Consider the following 21,630-nt stretch of genomic DNA (forward strand, 5'->3'; position numbering starts at 1 on the left):
CCTGATGTGTTTGCATCCCTGTCATTTATAGCCTTAGCTTTTATTACTGCCGATTGTATTTAGGCTTCAAATTAATATTAATTAAAAATGATCTTGATACATGTAAGTATCATACATTTTTGTTGATCACAGAGCTTATTTTTTTTGCGAGCTCCACAGCAGATTTCTACCCGACATTCAAAGCAGCATTATGTCCTGAAAGTGTGGACTTGGAGGAAGACCGCAAGGTTCCATTTGGGGCATGGCCATTGAGAGCCATTCCCTGACGCCCGTAAATTAAGCCTATACAATATCCCGGAAATCAAGCGTGCGAGATTCCACCTGGTTTTAAGATGTGTTTTCGGTGATCTGATCACAAATGGTCAGCCAAAACTCATTACCATTTTCTCCTCATATTATTATGTGTTTCAAATGCATCTCCTGTGACCACTTGCATTCGGATTTCCTCTTATTTCATCAAACTCTACATCAATTTTCCTTTCGGCGCACAAATTTTCTTGAATGACTAAACTCGTGTTACGCAGGTTTGCAAGGTGGGAAGTCTGGAATTTTCAGAGTGACTGCACTGATTTTACTATTCATTCATGTACTATTTAATTTTTAGACCTACTATTCATTAAAATACTCAGGAACCAAAGACATACATTATTTATACAGTATTTATATCTCTGTTTGGGAACATGTCCACGAAAGGCTCCCCTCGTTACTAAACTGACCATTCAGAATGGAGATTTAGATGACGCAGTATCGTTGGTTTATATGTTAAATGAGCCCAAAGGGTGCAAGAGAGGCTCAATGAAATTTCCCTCTTTCTGCATTTATAACCAATCATTTGTCTGTCTCAATCATTCAAGCCAGTCAGCTTTCAGTAACACATATTTTTCCAAATGTATGTTTTTGATTCTTTAAATAGAATAACTTATAAGAGTAGTTTGTTTGTGAATTGGTCTACACTGCACCGCTACTGTGGATATATCAAAGGACTAGTCTCACCAGTAGCCATAAATCATGATTTAATATTTGCTTTTGTTAGTCGTGTGGCTTCCTTTAGCTTAAAGACCCACTGAAGTGCCTTGGAAAGCACAGCTTTATTCACTGTGTTGATGTAATTTCCAATGAAACAGAAGGACAAGACAGGATATATCTAGAAGCTCCTCCCCTTTTTCCAAAACAGCCAATAGTGTTTCGCCTAGATCACAGCTCGCCCAGAGCCAATGAGCTCGTAAAACCCAATTTTCCTCATAATCTCTAACCTTTTCTCCTCCATATGTGTCCAAACATTTTGTGGTATTTCAGACTGCTCGCGCTGTGGCGGTTCACGTGACACTAACACGAAAACGAACTTCATTCGTGCAATGGAAAGCAAATTTACAGTGTCTGAATTGTTCCCTATCCTCTATATAGAGCACTATTTGCCATTCACCGTAAATGTGTGAACAAATGACCGATTTCAGCTACAGCTTCAGTGTCTGTGTAAGAAGGGGCGGGACTTCTGATTCTAGAGAGCATTTGATTGGACAGAAGATTTGATGAGAAGCTGAAGTCTGCGGTGATGTCATGAAAATCAGTGATCCATTTTAGCATAAGTGAGAGACTAAGTTTTGATTGCTTATATCTCCTAAATGTAAACTTTGTCATTGTTTTGGAACACACCAGCTTATTCATAATCTTAAGGCTAACAAATGTAATACTAAAGGCTAAAAAACTTAAATTTTGATTTCAGGGGGACTTTAAACAGTGGAGCAAGAACTGATAAAATATGATAAAAACGGCGCTTTGGATAAAAGCATCTACCAAATGCATAAATGTAAATGATTAAGGGATATATTCACAAAAGGAGCATTGTTTAGATATGTGTATATACAGGAGATTTATGAAGTGTAAGGTTGTCAATGTGTATATCTGCTATAAGACATTTGGGAGTACATTTGCAGACACATACAGTACAGTAGATGACCTGAAGGCTTACAGATAAGGAAAGTCCACAAAAGTCACATTTTGCCTGAACTTTTTGGTGGAGTAAATGCCCAAACCATTGCTAGAATTCATAGATATGTTTAGTTATTTGAGATTATCCTCATGAATATGGTCTTTCTCCATCTACCTTCTGCCAATTATGGCAGAGAGCGGATAGCTATAATACGCATTGAAGTCTCCTCTCGTATTGGTGCAGTTCCTTCTGGCTAAACGTTCATCTTCACAAACCACCAGTGTGCTAACCTTAAGCGAAACCACTGGCCATTTTAAGACCATTTTATGCAGTCTTATTACTTTGAATGATTTCTTTCAGCTCTGGATTGCCTGAATTTATCTATAACTGGAATCAAAATACCTTTTTTTCTTTTCCCATTGTTGCAGTAAGCTGAATAAAGCTTCCCTCTGCCAGAATGTTTTTTATTTTTTTTCGCTCAGCCTAATGTTTTCACAGATAATAAAGCAGATGCTTTGTTGTTTTTTAGCATTACCGCAGCATGCATTCAAAAGGAATTTGGCAAATCGCATCGATCTCTCGCATCAACCGCTTTAAATACTCTGTTTAATGTTGCATCACATCTCTGCCTCTAATTATCGGAAACCTCTCGGCTAGGATAAAATGGATAATGCTTATTTGAACTTCTTCAAGGCCTTTTCTCAAGCAGTTTCAGCTTGGCTCTGTAACTATGCACTAGCTGGGTGGAATTTCTGAGTGATTTCACAATCTCGCTAGTTCCTGTTATGAACTTTTCCTGTTTACTGTTCCATCAAAGCTCTTCCTCACCTCTGATGTCATTGTGATGTCATTATTTTGCACAGTTGCAGTTTCCGTCCATCTTCAGAGCAGCTGTGCACACGTATATCCACCTGTCCGAACTCTTGTCTGCATCCCACAGATATTCTCATGCAGAGAACAGATTTACCATCAGCATTTTAATGGCCGTTCACTTTGCAGCCAGCACCGGCTAATGAGTCCACAATAATTAGTTGAGGTACGTTGAGCAGCGCCAGTAAAAGTCCAGGTGGTGTGACTAATTACAAAGGTGTTCAAGGCCTTACTTACACAAGAACAAGAGAGGGGAGACCCTCTGCCAATGCTTAGCTCTCAGTCAGAGGCAGGGCGACATTTGGAGACGACAACCCAAGCAATCATTTCCACATTATTTTTTCTGCCAATGTGTTATTTTCTTTAACAAGATAATTAAGTAGTTGTTTTCTTTCAGTAAACATTAAGCATTGTTGACGAAGTTAGTCTTTCTCTTTTTTTGAGGGCATTGCAAGCATCATGCATCATGAAACATCATTATGAACAATCAGAAATACTCATTTGACAGGTACATGTTGCGTTAACAGCATTAACATTTTCATGTCTTAAGCAAAATAACGCACAGATGTGCTAAATATACCGCTGCATATTTTAAAGTCTCACATCCGAGCTGTCAATTTGGCTTTGGGTACCTCTCAGATCCCTTTGCGCAGGTATTTTTTTGAAGTCTCTTAGGCACTTTTTAGAGGGAGGAACAGCTTAAGATGAAAGAGGTAGTTCCCCTGCAGGATTATGTACAATGAATAATTTAAAGTGGAAAAAGAAAGCTCAATTCCGTTAACCTTGTAAGTTATTTATTGTTTTTAGATGGCTGTCATGTTTGCTAATATCCTCCCCAGTCAGCCACAACTGAAAATGGAAATTCGTTGGAGTCATTTTAGGGACGTCATCTCCAGAATGCATGCAGACTCTGACGGATGACTCGTACAAGGCCAGAGTTTTTCTGCTTGGGCGGAGGTACAGAAAGCCGGAGAATGCTTGAATATTTATGCTTTATTCTTGACCTGGACAAACTTGCACTGTTAAAATCCTTGTGATCTGAAAACAATGGGAACATGCATTTGCTTGCCTCAAATAAGGATAGTTCCATTTAAAAAAAAAAAAAATACTATTTATTCATCCTTATGTTGTTCCAAACACAAGTCTTGCTCCAAAAATTTAACAAAAGTTTTATTCATATGAATTATATGAAAATGATTCATATGAATTATATTCTATATAATTTTATTCATGCATTTATAAATAATATGTAATGTATACATATGTGCTGTGAATGAGATCTGAGCTATGACAGGAGAAAATACACAAAAAAGTGAATTGTTGGATTTACTTAAAAAAGCAGTGTCAAGTGGTTCTATATTGAGTAATTGTTACAAATAACATTTTAGTTGTATGAACAAAATAAATTCAAGTAAAGCTGACGAAATTTCTTTGAGTAAATACAAATCACTTGGAATTGTCACTGTTACATAATATTAATGTGCAGTATACTTAATGTGATGTTAAATTTATGAAAGTTTATTACATAAGGTCAAAACATGTATTGACTTAATTTATATTATTAAATTAACTATTTGCTCTACAAAAAAAAAACAAAAAAAAACACAACTCATTGTTTGCTCAGAACCTAAACACAGGCGCAGAAAATCCTCTAAATACAACATAACTGAACATTAAACACTGAACATTAAACACTAACATAAACTAACAACAGCTTTCCCTTTACTGAAAAACACATACAATAACACTTTAATCCCTAAAGTTACTCTACTAAAGCAGTCCCTTGCAAAGCATCCTGCGGATCCACTGCCCAGTTAGTTGTCAACTTTAATTTGTGCATTTCACTCAGCAATATTAAGTTGACTAAACAAACACTTAAGTAAAGCTGACAATGCTCATTTTTAGTAACAACTCAGTTAAATTAAGTTCATGTAGTTTCACGAGTTTTTAAGTAATGTGAACAAGGATGGTTTGAGTGAAACTAACAACAGTGAAAGTTCATTTTTTAGCTTAGATTTTTGTACATTTTTTGAAATTATCTTCAGAAGGCTTATTTGGGCTGCTTATATGGTGTTTTTTTTGTTTTTTGTTTTTTTTTTTCATTGTAAGCATATACATTTTTGCTAATCTAACCTCTTTTGTTACATATAAGAATATCATACAGGTTTGGAATGTTTTGTGGGTGAATAAATAATGACTACATTATTGTACTGGATAACTTGTACTCTAATTCATCTATAGAGTTGGTATAGAGGTTGGCACATATGCTTCAGTATGTTGAGCTCACATGAATGAAACAGTCCAACTCATGTTGTTTCCCATTCCCAGATCATGAAAACATAATCCATAGTGTAGATAGCTTCCTTGTAAAAATGGACTTTAAGTATAGTGACGTCCTCTCCTCATTGTCATTGTTGAAGGTGATCACTTTGATGCTCCTTTTTTCTTTTTTACTCCTCCCAAGATAATAAAGTTCTTTCATAGTCGTTAGATGAATTTTCAAATCACTTCGCTGACAGATGGCTTCTTTTAGAGAGTGCTTGATAAATAGATTGTGATATAAAAGGTGAGACACGGGCCAGCATTTTTATGGTTTGAAGGCGCAAGCTGCTGCAGGTGCAGATGCATGGGGGGAAAAAGGTGTCTGGGTATTAAAACACTATTTCTAGGCCAGGGGAAACATTTGCCAAAGACTAGTTGATAAGAGGGAAAAGATAATACTGATTAAAGCGGGTGTACACGAGAACAAAAGAAAAATGAAAGAGAGAGAGAGAGAGAGAGAGATTGAGAAAATGGAGGGTGATTTGCACGGACATCAAAGGTCAACCGGGACCAATTTTCATGCCTTGGCTTTCCTCCCAGGAAAGGACAAGGTTTGGCTGACTTGTTCTCCTTTATTTTATTTTATTTTATTTTATTTTATTTTATTTTATTTTATTTTATTTTATTTTATTTTATTTTATTTTATTTTATTTTATTTTATTTTATTTTATTTTATTTTTATTTTATTTTATCAATTTTCTTAAGCATTCACTCAAGGTCAGCTTTGGAGGTTGGGTTGACGCAAACTGCAACATCACTCACAACCGCAGTGCTGTTCATTTCCAAATAACTTTGACAAAGTCACTGTAGGAACAACATTCTTGAATTAGTATGTTTCTAAATCTTGATTTTGCCTTTCTATCTATTATTTTTTTAAGTCATTTCTAGATCTCCGGATTATTCGCCGCTCAAACCGATCAGACTGGCAGATGTTCCATTGTTTACAGAAAGTAGTTCCTCAGAAGTCTCTAGTTTCCAAATGTCCTTTTTGTGTCCTCTCCCATGGTCATTTGATAAATCGCTCTGCCTTTGGTTTATGTGGCGGCCCGGTGCCTTTGAAGCCTTTGGAGCTACTTTTGGCACAGCATCACCAGGGTTCTAAAGGACTGGAGGTAAATTGTGCAGCCCTCAGTAATTCGCTCATTGTTTCTGGTGTTTTCGTTCCTCAGAGCAAATGGCTTGTCGTGTAACTCCCAAAGAGAGTTTGCCTAGATTGGCTGCTCCCTCAGAACTTCGCATCAGTGTCTGGACGGTTCCTGGGGAGTCTTGCTCTGGCTAAAGCCTGGCATATCTTCACCTGCGTTGCATTTCTACCTTCGCTCGTGAATTATTTATTACATAGCTGTGTTTGGTCTGAGGCGGTGGGTCTGTTTCTCCTGCAGGTGAAATGAGAAGCAGAAGCGGTGGGCTTTGAAAAGGATTCTATATGGATGCAGGCCAAAGCTTTACCCTTTCCATGGGTTCAATGTGACCGTAGAGAGAGCCAGGCTAAATTTACCTCTAATGTCTCTCTGAGATCACCTCCAACCTGCTCTGTTCGGTAATAAGACCTGTTTACCTCTGCCTGCTCGGAGAATCAGCCCTGGCATACGCCGCCATTTTCCCTTGCCTCTTAAGAGGCTTTTTTTTTTTTTTTGCTTGTGAACTCCAGACCTTGTCTTCCTGAAACACATTAGTTATCACATGGAGTGTAATCTGAGTACATGTGATGTTCTTTCCCCCCTAGTGTAATGTGTTTATAGAATATGGCATCCTTGTCAGATCAATAAAACCAACATGGGCCGACTCAGGGAAGACAAGCCTGGAAAGCAAACAAAGAGGGCCGCCGTATTATCGTTTCTAATCCTTGTATCGTTAGAACTCCTGCTGAATGTGTGAGACTCAATGTGACATGTTGTCCATGGCACATTTATGTATCTGACAAGATCATCTGTGCTGTCATCTCAATTGTTCAACCCTGGCATCTCAGACAGGCCGTCTTTTGGAGGACGAGACTGTGACAGTATGGTACACGGCATTCATTAATGATGAGCTGATTTGAGATGAACTTGCTTGAGGTTTCACTCCTTCAGGTTCCCAAACATTTCGAAGAATAAGTTGAGCAGGAGAGACAAGACTTTTTTGTTTCTGTCCATTCTCAGATTGGATTGTACTCTATATATCCTCATCATCATTGTTACTGACAGGGGTGGCAACCTCCCCATAGAGTCGCATTGATAGACGGATGTGCATTCATGAAACATGTTAATAATTGCCAGCAATTACTGCATTTTGTAGCAAATAGGGAACGTAGGAGGCTATCAGGGAAGGTCAGTCATCGTGACCTGAATTGCAGTTTTCTCTGCTCTTTGTCATTTTCTCCAACAAAACGTTCTCGACCCTTTATTATTTCTCATGCTTTCATCTCTTCCACTGAAAAGTGCTTGTGAGGGGTGATTTTGATTGAGGTTGGCAACTGGATCTTGTTGCACAAATTCTGTTGCGGCTTCTATTCGTGACAGTTTCCCACTGACAAATGTATTCTGTCCCTTTTAATGTCACTGAAGAAAGTTGTTCTCATGCGGTGACAATTTTCTTTATTTTTTTCTACACCTCTTTTTTTGTTTGTTTGCTTTTTATTGTGCTGTCACGAGGAACAAAGTTAGTTGTCACTTTCCTGAGCAGATATTGTAATGTGTTGTTGCAGCTGTATTTAAACCAGAGTTTATTCTTTGATTCATTTTATACTTTTACTTTTATACTTTTATTCCTGAAATAATTTTCAATTTGGATTAAATTTGAATTGAAGTAGCACGCAGAATGAAGAATTGTAATAATCAATTAAAAATTTAAAGTATTTATAGGAATGTCTTTGAATGTAAGTGTAGTTTTCAGGTAATGTGAACATTATTTTAATTTTGATAATTAATTTTTACATTATTTTATTATTATTATCATTATTATTATCATTTTGTAGGAATTAGTTACAGATAATCATAGTAAAACATATGGCTAAAGGTAAAAAGATAATCAATAAACCACACAAAATAACTCCACGCGCACGGAAAGTTGCCTCTCAGACAGCACACAATTGTGAATTCAGTTCACTTCCGCAGCTTATTTGGCCAAATACGCACAGAATTTTGTCAAAATGCCAATCTAGGCTTTATTCACGTATATAGTCGTTTATGTGTTAAGTGAACGTAAACAGTTGAGAAAGAAAACATGTTTGTATTAGTATATTGGTTCTGTGCATTCGGTCTTAAAGTGACAGAAGCCAAATAAATCTGCTGCAGTTATTATTGTTAATCAAACAACAACATAAAATCACTTACTGCTGTTGCCTGAATTTATTTTGTAGCTTTAATAAGACTTAGTGTTTAATTCATACAGTGAAGACTAACCAGAATTTATTTTTACATTTCTGTTTATTTCTTATTTGAATGTTACTTTTAAATAACCCTTATACTAACTGAAAAATTTATAGCATTATTTCATTTGTATCGTTTTATTCATTTGTCCTATTGTTTAAGTAAACAATAATGTACGAGAGGCTGTGCTGTATCTTGAATAAGTAGTGGCTGAAGGGCGTTGTTCGCAAAGCGGTTCACGATACAGCACTAGCCTCAAGTACCTTGTTGCTTTTATAAAACAGTTATCACACAATACAAATATTAAAGCCAAAAAATATGTATAAATGACATGAAGTAAAATCACTGAAAAGCCTTCCTTCTGCCTGAAAAAAACAGTCCCTGACCGTGGACAGCAACAACATTATTCCGCCTTTAGATGAATCACTTAGTAGCAAAGACTTTTATATTGAAAAGACTGAATTGTTGTGAACACAGAACAAGACACAACTGACAAATACTTTGACTAGCGCTGTTAGTCACGGGAAAACCACTTAACTGTTAAAAGGACAAGATATCGCAGCGGACATTTAAACAGATTTTTTATTATGAACTGTCCTAAAGGAAAATGCTAAATCTGAATGCAGGTAATAAACTCGCTCACTCGATCTCTTTCTCACAATACTCTTCTGCATAATGCAGTAAGCTTCAATGAACAATATCAACTGAGAACAGTTGATAAGAGTGGTTGATAACGGTGTTGTGTAGTGAAGCGGTCATAGCCGTGTTTTATCGTGAAAAAAGAAAAAAAAAACAGCTATTGACGAATCAGAATCAAGGACAGGAACTAACCATTTTATAAATATATATAAACACCTCAAACTGGAGATTAATTTTAATATATAGTCAAGTGAATAAGAACGTTGGAACAAAAATTATCAACTATTTTTTTAATAAAGTTATATGTAAACAATTTGGTGACCCTTTTTTTTTTTTTTGGTTCTGATTATCTGTCTATAAGGCATATAAAACATCACATTCCAGTGCTTTTTATTTAATTCAGGAAATTAAGTGTAATTTTAAATGTATTCTCAGTTAAATTCTGTATGGTATGCAGACCTGCTCTAAATATTTTCACTACAACAGAAAGGCAGCAAGAATATCTAAAAATTCAGCCTTAAACCACAGGACTATAAACACACAAAAATAACACACTATAATGCACAGGACATGTACCATGTAGTGCATTGTTTCTGTTCTCTTCATGAATGGATTTTAAAATGTGTTGACCTCAGCACCTGTGCTTGGGAGGCACTGTGAGCCGTATTTGAAATGCTTACCAAGGAATTCGTTCATTGATTGTCAGCAAAACGTGGCTTTGAGACACGCACTTTCTTTATACCCCAATTCTCAATATATCATCAAGACGGAATTAACCCTTCGCATGATTCAGCTCTTTACCATTCCCATTGTCACATGTTTATTGCTTCATCACTTTGCTGTCTCACTCAACTGCGATGCCCCATTAAGAATGCTCATTGTCACTGTCGTATTTCACACCAAGCCCAGCTATGCAGGTATAACCAATGGAAAACAATTACCTCTGGCGTTCAATAATGACCCCATAGTTAAGATTTGACCTTGCGTGTGATTTGTCTGCACCATAAACAAGAGAATGTCGGCTGCGGGGGGCCGTCTGAGCGGTCATCAGATTTTGATTATCTTAATCTCTCCGAAGGGCTTTATGGCCATGCCGTCGATGAGCAGGATTCAGCAGTTTTCTACAGAAGGTTAAAGGCGCACACTTTTCCCCCCTCCTGCTGTTCTATTACATGAGCAGCTGTGCCATTTTCACTTGCCTAAAACCCCATAAAATTTTATTTCAGCTTTTCTCAAGGTGTCATGATCTTCAGGTTTGCAGGTGTGATGCCATAATGGATGTGTGCCTGAGCGAAGCTTTTTTTTTTTAAATGTCCCCCAATAAGCATTTCCACACCTCTTTGTAAACACCTTAAGAGTTGCGAATATTAAGTCACTGCATTGGATTTATATGTGAGCAAACCCTGACAGTAGGTCTGAAGTATTTACGACATATTTGGATTGACAGATGGACTTGTATTAAGGGGTCTATAATTTTTAATGTTGTACTTAAAGTGTAGTTTTACATTAAAACACACAGAGCCTTTAATACAAGTTCATATGCTATATAAATTTGCAGTTTGTGTCTTTAGGGAGATGATTCACTACAATTCTTCAAGCTGAAGCTCTGATGTTCCCATCTGTGCATCTCCAAATTAAGACAATTAGGCATCAAACTCCTTGAAACTGCTCATGCACACACTACCGTATACTGTATATATATTGTGGAACATCTGATGCTGTCAGTTTTCCTTGCTTTTTTACTGTTCTTTTAAAATGCAAATATAAAATAAGCAACCATATGCTCTGCTATAGAATTAACCATCAGTTTTAGTGCGACAACAGCCGTCACCAAACACTAAACCTGCGGGGAGCTGTTGTATGACAATGTCTACTTATCTAGAACGAAGGACTCGTGTTTTTCTTAGTTTTTATTGACCTAATAATGACAGAGGCATCAGATATCAACCTCTGACCTGCAGGAAGTAGAGGTCGAGTTGGGTTACTCGTGCTCGGTAAGGCAGATCTGCAAAGCAGGGAACCGTATGCCGTCCTCTGGTCGCTGAGGCTGACGTGCATTTGTTAAGTCTGCAAGTTCCCTTGGCGGAACACATCAAAGGGAGAAGGCGTGGCTGACAGCTGGCCGCAGGAGCAGCTATCGGAGACTGTATCTGAAAGATAAATGCATGCATGCCGAGAGCTTCCTTTGGCCCCCTTCCTGTAGAGAGACTGGTGTAATTGAGAAAGATGGCTTCTGCCAGAGTGGGGACACAAAGTCCTCTACGTGCGTCTGTTCCTTTGGCGAAACAAGGTGAATCTTCTTCCAGAGCTTACAGTGTTGATGCGCTGAACTCCAGCCATTGCTGTAGACAAATGGTCCCATCTACAGGAGGTGTGACTGGTGGAAATTATGGGTTATTAATGTTCCTCATTGAATGTGTATTTATATCTTGGAAAAGGTTGATGGTGTTACTCTGAAAGAATGACTTCAGAGATGAAAAAACACCTCTTTTTCTCTCAGTATCTGGGCTTTTCTTTAACTCTGCACTTTTATGAAGTCTTGAAAAAATATGCTTTTTTAAAAACTAAATGTTAATATTTTCAGTCATTTTTACACTAGCAATGTCCAATAGCATATATAGGGGGGAAAAATTCCCCTAAAATGTCACACATATTTCCAATTCCACCACAATGTCATTTCAATGGAAGCTTGTTTCACTCACATTCTGACTTTATAACTCGCAATTCTGACTTTATAACTCGCAATTCTGACTTTATAACTCGCAATTCAAATAATCAAAAATGTATTTAATTTTAAGTTCTGTTAATGTAAAATACAATCTGATGAGTTGTATGAACACTTCTTTTAATTTAGACGAACTTAAGTTAAGTGAAACTGGGCTGGGATTTATATTTCCCATCATGCTTTGCCCATGGCACTTGAAAGGGAGAGTAAAGGCTAAAATTAAGTGTTATATAATGTTTTTTGCACAAGATTAATGGTAAGGGAGATTTAGCAGTAATTAGTGTTTTGTTATGCTAATTTAGAAGAGTTAATGTGTTAATGTGGGTTTTTGGAGATTTACCATCATGGTGACAAGCGGTACTTGGTAAGTTCATGTTACTTAGAAATGTGTTTTATTGTGTCCAAAAAGCATCTTCACCTTACTTAAAACATTATGTTGGATCAACTTAAATAGTTGCATTCATGTTGACAATGTTTAAGTTCATGTTACTTAGAAATGTGTTTTTATTGTGGCAAAAAAAACAAAAAAAAAAACATCTTCACCTTACTTAAAACATTATGTTGGATCAACTCAAAATATTGCTTTGAATTAATGTAATTCTCCCAATTGGCTTAAGTTAAAAATTCTAGTGGAAAACGTTAACATATTTTTTTTTGTTGTTGTTGTTGAACCAATGTTTTATTTTTTTAGAGTGTACCTTGCTTGAATATGATTCATACATTTTCACACATTTTTCTTTCATGTATGTCTCCTTGGCAAACAAGTTCACTAACCTTTTTAAGATTTTATTTATTTATTTATTTATTTATTTATAGAAATGTTTTCCAAAGCATTCAAATATTAAAATTGTGCAATTTTATTAAGCTTTTTGTTAGTCTTTTGGGCAAGATTTGCTGTTTGTGGTGGAAATGACTCCTGTGGACAGTCAAAATTTGTGTAAAATTTCACACAATACTTATAGAAATGGTTTATGGTGGTTTCACTCTGATTTAATTATTATTATTATTTTTTTTTAAATATGTAATTTTAATTGCTATTTTTATGATGGATTTTCATATTTTGAGACTGAATGTCTCAGTGTAGGAAAAATGCAATAAATAAAAAAACAATAAAATCTTTACATAAAAGACATTCGAAAAGTAGCACAAGTAGCACACAATTTAATGAAGCTGAATATGAAATCAGTTAATTTGACTAAAAATCAACCCCAGGACAGTGCCCACAGTTGAAGTAACTCCCATCTATCCTCCAATCTCACGAAGAGAACGTAGAGAAGAACACTCACGTGTTTCTCGATTCCCCTGCATACTCAGCATATGTGTCAATGTTATCAGAATAGGAGCAGCAGGAGCTCAAAGCACCTCACCCTTCTCATGTGCGCCCGTCACACACACACACACACACACTCATTCCCTAAGCCGCCTGGAACGTCTCCTTCCCTCTTTTCTGCCTCGTCGTTTTAGCCTAATTGTGTCGATTCACAGGCAGAGAGAGCCGCATACATAATCAATTCCGATACTCAGACTGAGGATCCCCAGCTTTCCGCACATCAAAGTCGCAGAGCCAGCCAAGACCAGCTGGTTATTCTCGCCCAGCCGTCCCACACAATATCAGCAGGGGAGGACGGGGCGAGGACAAACGTTTGTCACAAGATGCCGAGAATGTTTTCGTACTGTAAATATGTTCTCCTTCACACTGTTAAAGGTGTTGTGCGTAATGTCTCCGCTGAGTGATGACTTTGGTAGAAGCGAAGGCATAAAAGAGATGCCCGACTTCATTTCACTTCAATTGCAGACACTGTTATATGACCTCCTACTGAATGTGTTTCTCAGTTGGCCAAGTATCCAGAGAGCTATTCACATAAAAGACTCTGATAGTGCCAGCAACTTTAGTGATTCATATTTGAAGTCCAGAGCGAGCAAAACGGAGCTGGTCCAGATGGTCCGTCGGCGAGGTGCGGCATCCTACTACAACCCCATTAAAAAAGTACAAGTCCTCGTTGAGCACTTTTCGATGTCCCATGCCCCCAGGCCTCCGTGCAGAAGGGCTTGATTTAAAGAGCGAGAGCACGTCGAGTCGTAATTAGTTTCTTGTTCTCATTTTCCTTCATTTTCTGGTGATCTTTCTTTATTGCTGTTTCTTTGCTCTCTCTTTCTGTAAATGTCAGAGGGTTTCCTTGTTGTATGCTTTAGTGGTTTATATCAAGCAACAGTGTTTCCGTGTCTCACAATGGGTAAGCTCGTGCATATTATTCCTACTTAAGTCAGCTTGATGGTGTTAATTCTCTCACGGTCTGCTGGGAGAGCACTCAGCCATAATATTTAGAAACAACACACTCATCATATGATGTATCGTTACACCAGGCTATTAAGACAGACAGCAAGTAATGCCTTGGAGAGCAGCTCCTCAGTATCTAGCACACTCAGAGGAAACTATAGATTACTATCACAGCAGACTCTCACACACACACACACACACACAATTCATTTTGATCGCTCCTTACATGGCATGAGATAATGAACTGTTGTCTGAGAGAGCAATTACATTTGTGTGCCCAACCAGGACAAACACAAATCTTTGACAAGAAATGATATTACAGTATCACTCCAAGAGCAAGCCAAGTGTGCACATGTCACGCCTCTGAGCTGAAAACGGTTTGGCATCACATCCCCACTGCATACTTGCTTTCTCACACTTGACTTGGCAGGATGCAAACTTTTGGTCATGACTTGTGGGTAATGTAGAGCGCGGGCTTGTCACGAGAGCTTTGAGCCTTTTGAGATTGTACTGGGGACCCATAAGAAAGAATGAAATACATCTTATAAAGGAATAGTTCACCCATTAACGATTTACTCACTCTTATGTTGTAAAATGTACATTTATTCTTTATTTATACTGTAAAACACGAAAGGTGATACTATTTGTTTATTTTTAAAGTATATCCGTATTAAGATTTTGTGGCTTGTCCGCTATACAATATTCTGGGTCTTCTGAAATTGTACAATAGCTTTTTGTAAGGAATAGTGAAATTAAATTCAATATTTACTGATATCTATGGTTGCAACTGGATCACTGTCAGTGAATTTTATTCAAGAACTGAATCAGTTCAGATTTACGTATGGTTTAGTGTACTGATTTTTCAAAAATGATCCATAACTTAAAAGCACAATATGTTATTTTAGCCGCTAGAGGTCGCTTATTCAAACCAAAGGTGTAGCTTGATGACTCTGTGTATGAGCATGGAATCATGGGAGTTGTTGTGACACCTCCACAGCCAGCCGATAGAAAGCAATCCGACCTGACTGAGGCAGAAATTGTGTTCATGGATGAGCTAATGTGTTAAAGGGATAGTTCACCCAAAAATGAAAATTTGATGTTTATCTGCTTACCCCCAGTGCATCCAAGATGTAGATGACTTTTTTTCTTCAGTCGAACGCAAATTATGATTTTCAATTGCAACCGCTGCCGTCTTTCAGTCAAATAATAGCAGTAGATGGGAACTTGAACAATAAGAGTCGAAAAAACTTCCATAGACAAGTCCAAATTAAACCCTGCGGCTCGTGACGGCACATTGATGTCCTAAGACACGAAACGATCGGTTTGTGCGAGAAACCGAACATTATTTATATAATTTTTACCTCTAATACACCACTATGTCCAACTTCGTTCAGCTTCCTGTTAGTGAGGTCAAAAAACGCGTTGTGGTGACGTAAGTGATGTCTCGCCCATATACTTCAATGAGCGCGAGACATCACTTCCGTTGTCAGAGCGCGATCAGACCTCACTAGCCGGAAGCTGAACGAAGTTGGACATAGTGGTGTATTAGAGGTAAAAAATTATATAAATACTGTTCGGTTTCTTGCACAAACTGATCGTTTCGTGTCTTAGGACATCAATGTGCCGTCACGAGCCGCAGGGTTTAATTTGGATTTGTCTATGGAAGTTTTTTCGACTCTTATTGTTCAAGTTCCCAATCACTGCTATTATTTGACTGACAGACGGCAGCGGTTGCAGTTAAAAATCATAATTTGCGTTCGACTGAAGAAAAAAAGTAATCTACATCTTGGATGCCCTGGGGGTAAGCAGATAAACATCAAATTTTCATTTTTGGGTGAACTATCCCTTTAAAGTAGTTTAGAAGTGTCTTTTTACACTAGGTGCAAATAGCGTCCCTTGTTGGCAAACACTATTTACACTAGCTCCGCCCACAAATGTCTGGTTGGGCCACTCAAGTTTTAAAAAAATACATGTGGAATTCATCGCTTCAGTGGCGCAGCAGTAGCGAGTAAGGCTCGCAGACATGGCTTTTAACACGAACGAATCATGTTCGAATCTGTCTTTTGCAGAGCTCGTATTTATTTTCAATAAAAATGAAAATAATGTTCTAAAAGAGTTCAATAATATTAAAAGTGTTTATTGGGTAGGGTTAGGGGAAGGTGTAGGGAGGGTTTTTATTCTCCCAATAAGGCAGCATCCATTTACTATTAATTTTAGTAAATATAATAATTTACACCCTATATTGCATCCTGTTAATACACAAAAATACTGAGGTGCAAATAGTATCTGCCAATATAAAGTATAGATATAGCATCTACTATTTACTCTACTTGCAAAGAACTGATACTACATGGTGTAAGAATCTATCACTACTGTATTTTCAGCTAATGTAAATAGCATATCACTTACAAAAATGTCATTTAGTGTAAATAGAATATACTGCTATTTTCACTAAGTGTAAATAGCATCTATCACTAAGAAAATATGCTATTTTTACTAAGTTTAAATAGCATCCGTCGCTATTTGCACTTAGTGCATATAGCCGATGCCTTAAAGTTTTATTAAACGTTACTGTGGTATAAAGCAGGGCGGGGCCAAGAGTCTGGGACATTTTACCTTGCTGTTTTTATTATGCTTAAATGCCACATATGGTGCTGCTTTCTTTTTGTTTTCTTTTTTTACGATTAAAGTTGCATTTAACACAACATGTTCTCCAACCAATACACCTATATTGGTCATTTGTCACTTCCCTGAAATACAACCCATAGGAGAGTTTACTAAAGTTGCACCCCTATCGACAACATGACACTTTCATTTTAATGCATTGTTCCCTTTTATCTGCGTCATATTTCGGGTTTCGCATAGCTAAATTAGCTGAGCATTGCAATATATGTGCAATCATGTGATCATAAGATCGTGGGTTCGATCCCAGGAAACGCATGTGCTCATAAAGTGTATATGCACTATAAGAGTAGGTTTAAGGTTGGGGTGGGTGTAGTCGTTAATAAAAAAAAAATGAATTTTGCTAAATGGAAATAGGACAAATGGTGTAAAAAGTCCACACATTGCATTTAAATGAACACACATTTTGATTGGTAACGACAGTCATGCGTCATTTTTTTGTGACTTACTTTTTATTAGATTATATATATCAAAAGAACACAAAAATTTACAAATGAATAAATAAATAAATAAATGAAACAAGTAACTAAAAATCACTGAACAAAACAGATAAGAAAAAAATTCTGTCAGCACTGCTTACATAGAAAAAATAAATAAATAAATAAATAAATAAATAAATAAATAAATAAATATATATATATATATATATATATATATATATATATATATATATATATATATATATATATATATATATATATATAATATATACACACATATAAGATAGGTGATTTGTCTGTATTTAAACATTGTTGGAAACATTTGGGATAATGTCAGTACACAAGTCAACAAAATATTTAACATTGTAGAAGATAACTAAAAAAAAATCAGAATTAGAGATTTCAATGCACACAAACACTTCTAATCAGAAATGACTTTGCTCTACTGTATGCTAGCAATTTGTGCATTTTTTATTCCTCTTAGGAATTTGAGAAACATCTGAGACATCTAAGCCCTTCATTAGCTAGTCTCCTGATCTATGAACGAGCAATTTCTGAACATTTAAACATTCCTCTGGGAGAATGTTAATATATTGCTATGACACCACCAAAGTCAGGCAGACAGAGACCACCAAGTAATCTCACCACATGAATAAACTTCAGAAGAGTCGTGTTTTATTTCTTTCTCTTCTTTTTGTCTGTCCTTATTTACTTGCAGCTTATCAGAGAGTAAAGCCTTTACTGTATCAGTGTAAATTAAAGCAGTATCAGACTGTTTTTTTTTTTCTCTTCCTCTGTCTTTCTGAGGATTTATCCAAGAAAGAGGTATTTGGTTTAGCAAAGGATTTAAGTCCCCTGCTGCTCTTTTGAAATAGCACTGTCTTTGATGTCCAGAGGACAGGGCAGTGTTTTTTCTCCCCCCCTTCTCTATATGCACCCATTGTGTTTCATTTATTTTCTGTGGAAAATTATTTTAAGTCAACATAAAATGGCATTCACTATCGATTTTACTTCTACAATGTCACATTTCTTAGTAAAACAGGATATTTAGTATAACAAATGTAGAACAAGACTTGATCCTTTATCCATTGGGAATTGATTGGATTGTGAAAAGTGTTTTTTATATGACTGGTGGTTGGGTGGTGTTAGCTGAAAAGGAAAGTCTTGTTTCAGATGACAACTTTTTTTCTCTCTCTCTTTAGATTAACTTGCACAGAGGAATCATGCTCGGGAAAAATGTGTTAAGAGAGTAAATAGGGTCAATGTTGGCTTCATGTTGACTTTAGCCAAGCAATAAGGCAAGTGTGCTTCTTTCTGGTCTAGTTGGGTTATAACTCATCTTCTCCCAACAGTAGCGGTAGGCTGGCCGGCACCAGGCTCCCTGAGGGTTACAAAGATCAGGCTGGGAGGTGGTTTGCTGCAGGCAATAAATCCTTTGACATAATCTTGCCACATTTGTGGGGAGCTGAACTCCTTTTTGGTATCATTAGCGTGACATATCATCTGATATGTGGAGTTAAGCAGGCTTGGAAAATTAGATTCACTACGAGGAGCAATGGCTGCTTATTTTTGTTTGCACATTTTAAAACTTAAAATACTTGTCTTTTCATGGAGAAGTGTTTATTGTGCATGTTGAGCTGTGGTGCTACTGTGAGTGATGCAGGTTTGAATCCGGCATTTCTAGTTTCTTGTTTATGCAATAAATAATTGTACCATACAATCACTGTCATTGTGATTATAGTCACAACAATACATCATTTTTCTCATGGTCTTACTGCGTTAATCCTACAGCTAGACTAGCCTGTGCTAATTTACGAGGCATACATGAAATTTAATCAACAAAGGTTGTCAAGTCATAAGCATTTTCAGTTCATTATGTCATGCAGTCAGTCTTAGAAGGCGTCAGCTCGCTAACAGCATGTACCGTCAAAGCCCATCATGCTATTGAGAGCCTGGTATATTTACATGCCAAAGAGACAAATATGTCTTGACCAATCAATATCATTTGTTTCAATTACACTTAAAGTGAGCTATTATAACGATTTTCTGTGCCATATGTTTAGCAGATCACTGATGTATTTCTGACCCAGGTATTTGATTAGATGGCAGCTTTCCAGTTGATAGCACTATGTGTCCTGCAGACATTGATCAATAAATTGCATTAAACCGTTTTAGCTGCTGTGGCTGAAAGTTACAGTTGTGCCTCACAGAATTAGAGGTTTTGAAACTACCTTCTCGGTTACAAGTTTTCCTCCCTATTAGATATGATAAATAAATCAAATACTGCAATGTGGTTAAAAAAAAATCATTCTTCCTGTACCTAATTTTCATAAAACAGGGAATTACTGTCATATCTTGTTTTCATGACAAATTTACTGAAACATATATTAAATAATTAAGACATTACTAACAGGTAAAGTAATTATAATGAATATATAAGCTAATATAATGAATATATTTATTGAAATGCTCTCCTCTAGAGTTCATTTCTCTAGTGAACTAACATGTTGTGAACACTAAATGACTTGCCTGAGGTAAATGTAATGCTACTTGAGAAATTAATCTCAAGCTGTTTTAGTGATGTCTTTCTGCGGTTTAAAAACTGGTTGAGAGATTACACATAAACATATCAATGCATAGATTGTCTGTTCTTCTTCTGCACTTTTTCCTGTTGTGGCAGTTAGCAAACAGCATTGCATTACCATGCACGCCCCCTTCTGGATCGGAGTGTCTGGACTGGATTGGAAGTAATAACTTTCTTTCCAACAAATATATATATATATATATATATATATATATATATATATATATATATATATATATATATATATATGTATAAAAAATGCATGATTGATCCACCTCCCCAGCTCCTCCCCCCTCAAATGTACGCCAATGGGCATTTCCAAAAATGCCAGAGGACTAGACCATTGTTGAAATTACCCTAGGTTTGCACTCGCTACCTATTTTGCTCAGAGGACCAATATTCCAGCAGAGCGTTTTATGCTCCCTGCAACAAAAGATCAATGTTCCATTAGAATAAGTGAGCTGTTAAATTCATTTCAACCTTGGTGCTATTATTTGATTTGGGGTCGTGTTACAACATGTTTGCCTCCTCTCTCACTCCAAATGTTTCGCCCTCTCCCAGGCTTAATCCATTTTATGATGGCCAGCAAATGCCAATCAATATCACTCATTGTAGTTTGCGTCTACGTTCCCACAGTGCAGCCATCCTCTGCAAGAAGATTGAGTTTCTACTGTTCAAGGTGCTCAGAGTAGCAGAAGGGTACGTGCACGCTCACCCATCGTCTTGATCTTTGTGGTTTCTGCTAGCTCATCTTTTCCACACCTGCTCCGGCGTGAACAAACAGACGTCTACTTCCATGCAGCTGCTAATTAAATTAGAACCATTAATCTTCATCAAATCTGGGCGTGGACTCTCAAGTTTCTATTACATGCAGCGGATGAAAGCTCCAGGAAAGGAGAGGAGGAAGAAATGAATTGATAACCACTTTAGCAAATCATGCTTAAGAGTTTTTCTTCTGCGCCACAAATAACTGACAAGCAATTGAATGAAAAGAGACAGCAGCTCAGACCAACTTTGCAGAATGATGTAGTGCAGGTTTGTGGGTTTTTGACCTCAGATCTACAGGTGCTGGGACATTTTTCACCACTCAAAGAACTGGAATTGCACCTAGAACCATTTGTCAGGCCTGGGCTCTTTCTTTCTATCAAAACGCATACTCTGAATTTATTAATAACTGCTGCATCGTTATGAATTCAGAGTATGTGTTTGAAAAAATCTCTGCATCCCATTTCTTTGTTGTACTTCAAATACCGAGACAACTGGTTGAATTTAAAGAGGGAAGTGCATCAGGCTCTGTATTCCTTCAGTTTTATCTGATCCTGTGATAATGGAAAAAGTGAGATTACAAGGACCTTGTGTGAGCTACTTGTTGAACTGTCTTATCAGCTGGGCTGCATAATTATTCAGTGTGTTAGACATGTTTTGCATGATTAATTATTCTTTTGTGGAAGGATTGTTAAGCTTTGCTGCCCTTCGGCAGGCAGCTATGGCCGTGTGCCTTCTTTCGAACACGCAGTACAATATGTGACATGCACAAGTTTTATGCTTTCCTATATCAGACTGAAATTCAACAGGGTCACCAGGGTCCTAAAATCATGCCTTGCCTACTGATAATGAAAGTTTTCGTTTAAAGAACATTTTCCTTGAATAGTATATACTATTTCCTAGAATAGTATACGTTCCATATTGAGTGATTTCATTGTTGCAACTAAAAACTCAGATTTAAGGGCCTTTCACACTGAACGCAATAATTCGGTGAAAATATTTGCCTCGAATGGTGCTCTTGAATTAAAACAATAGATCTCTATGG

The 21,630-nt window shown here is 36.9% G+C and overlaps 1 protein-coding gene across 2 annotated transcripts in view; it reads left to right on the forward strand.

Annotated features, from left to right (window-relative positions):
* The window catches only part of nrxn3a (neurexin 3a), a 362,007-nt gene that overhangs the window by 154,812 nt on the left and 185,565 nt on the right, over positions 1–21,630 (forward strand). The gene's annotated exons all lie outside the window — the stretch shown is intronic.

This window comes from Chanodichthys erythropterus, chromosome 18, assembly GCF_024489055.1.
Source record: "Chanodichthys erythropterus isolate Z2021 chromosome 18, ASM2448905v1, whole genome shotgun sequence".
Taxonomy (NCBI): domain Eukaryota; kingdom Metazoa; phylum Chordata; class Actinopteri; order Cypriniformes; family Xenocyprididae; genus Chanodichthys; species Chanodichthys erythropterus.